Here is a 2,599-nt window from a genome sequence, read left to right on the forward strand (position 1 = left end):
TATATGTGTGTATATATATATGTATAGATATGCATATACACACATATAAATATATACTCTATGTATATATATATTCATATATATATATACACACACATACGTATGTATGTATGTGTACACTGTATGTAAATATACTGCATGTATACAAACCTACTGACTTTGAGTTGTTTCTGACTCATAGTGAACATATAGGACAGCATAAAAATGTCCAGAGGATTTCCAAGGTTGTAAATCTTTATGGAAGCAGACTGCTCGATCTTTGTTCAGGGCAGCAGCTGATGAGTTTGAACAGCCGTCCTTTTGGTTAGCAGCCGAGTACTTAACCACTGTACCACCAGGGCTCATTCGCTGTATCTATCTATCTGTCTGTCTGTCGATCTGTCTGGCTGTCTTTCTGTCTGGCTGTCTATCTATCATCTATCTATAGGATTCCCTAGGTGGTGGAAACATTCAACTATTGGCAAAACAGTTGGTGGTACAAATCCACCTGGAGGTACCTGATGATCTGCTTCCAAAAGGTCGCAGCCTTGAAAACCCTACAGAGCAGTTCCATCTACTCTGCACACATGAGGTCATTATGAGTTGGAATCAACTAGATGACAACTAACAGAAACATTTATGTAAATAAACATTTTTATACATTCAGAAAAGTTTTCATTTTCTGTTTTTCTTTTCTTGTATATTCTATTCCTACTTTTATTTCCATAAATAGTCTGATCTATTTGGGATGGGGATGAAAAAACAAGAAAGAAGATAAGCCCACTCTGCAAAAACAGTTCACTTCTTACACAAATATTGAATATATATATGTGGTGCAGTGAATTACTTGGTGTGGCTTTTCTAGCCATGTTGTTGTTGTTGTTGTTGTTATGTGCCGTTGAGGCATCTCTGACTCATAGTGACCCCTCCTTGGATTTCTGAAGCATAGTCTTTGTAATTCTCACCAGATTATTGGATGGGACCATGCAAATAAGATGTGTAGAATTCTGATGTTAGGATTGATTAGTTTTGTTACTCTTCCAGGCTTAAAATGAGCCCTTTTAGAGATAGAGACAGGATCTCACTGCCATTAACAGAGAAGAGCTGGAGATGAGAGCACGTCCTTCCACCCAAGAACACTGCGCTAGACCTCCTTGGCTCAGAGACATCTTGGCAGAAAGACGCCCTGGCAGAGAGATGGTGGCAGTGAAACCAAGAGGCATGAGACAAAGCAGCAGGCATACCTGGCCCACAGAGGCAGAGGCTGGGACAAGAGGCCAAGGGCCAGAGAGGAATGTCTGAAGGCACAGCAGAGGAGAGACTGTCCTAATCAAAGAATTGTATCCTGAGCACATTCCTGAACCTGAATTGTAGCCTGTTACTTCCCTAATAAACCTCCTAATCATGAGTATTCTTTGTGAGTTCTTTGTGGCCATTGCAATGAATTATAGAACCAAGCAGAGAAGTAGTGAGTACCACGGGAGGGACGGTCGGTCAGTGTCAAAGTTGGCAAAAAGGCTGGAGGGTAGAGGCATGTCTGGCCTCATAGGAATAAGCCTTAAGCTGTTGATGGTGATTCTGTCTTCCTCTTGTGAACTTAGAGGAGGTCAGAAGATATCGCCTCCATCTCCTTTTTGCTATATATATATAGCAAAATATATATATATATATATGGTCTCTGTCGACTAAGGCCAATTGACCTTGATGTCCCCTGAGACTATGGCCGGAGCCTCCAAGCCCAGTGACTCATTTCCTCAAGGTGTTTAGTTATGGCTAAGAAGTTTTCATAACTTTGCAGCACATTCAAATACATATGTAGAAGTATCAATATATATTTCTTGGGTAAAGGAAAGACAATACACAATAAAGAAGGTTAGCACAAAATGGTCAAGGCAAAGGAAATATTTCAAACCAATATATATTTGTGGATGTAATCCCATTCGCCTTCCCATCCCTGTTTAGTTTGGCTATCTATCTATCTATTCAATCATAGATTGTTATTACTGTTATTGCAGGACTGGGCATGTAGTAGTATTCATCTTTGTTACTTTTAACTCTAGTGCTTCTCCCAGTGTTTTCCTTTGCCTTGACCATTTTGTGCTAACCTTCTTTATTGTGTATTGTCTTTCCTTTACCCAAGATAATACATGTCTACCACCTTTTAGGTAGTGATTTACCTCCCTTCTCCTCCTTCCCATGGTAACCTTCAGAGAATGTTTCTTTCAATGAGTGTAAAACTTGACTTTTTCCAGTTGTGGTCTCATTCAATATTACTTGTTCTTAAGAGGAAGAAAAAGACAAACAAGATAGAGTCTTGTGTTGGGGCTACACTACAACCATTTTGGTGTTGCATTGTTATGGGTGAAAAGGCCAAAATTGCTTTGAACTCATATTAAAATTTATTCTCTCAGAAATGCAAAACAAGATGAATTAGACTACCTTTTAAAGAAGGTTTGACATTGTTGTATGTATATTGGGACTCATTTCAATTTTCAAACATATTCAGGTTAACCATGGTTTTTGACTTAACAGCCTTGTAGTGAATTGTTTGTTTATTGCATCTGAATGTTTATTTTGGTGGTTTGTTCAATTAATGATGACATTGTTTTTTTTTTTTTTT

The sequence above is a fragment of the Orycteropus afer genome, unplaced genomic scaffold (assembly GCF_000298275.1).
Source record: "Orycteropus afer afer isolate SDZICR_OR568_19922 unplaced genomic scaffold, OryAfe1.0 scaffold00216, whole genome shotgun sequence".
Lineage (NCBI taxonomy): Eukaryota > Metazoa > Chordata > Mammalia > Tubulidentata > Orycteropodidae > Orycteropus > Orycteropus afer.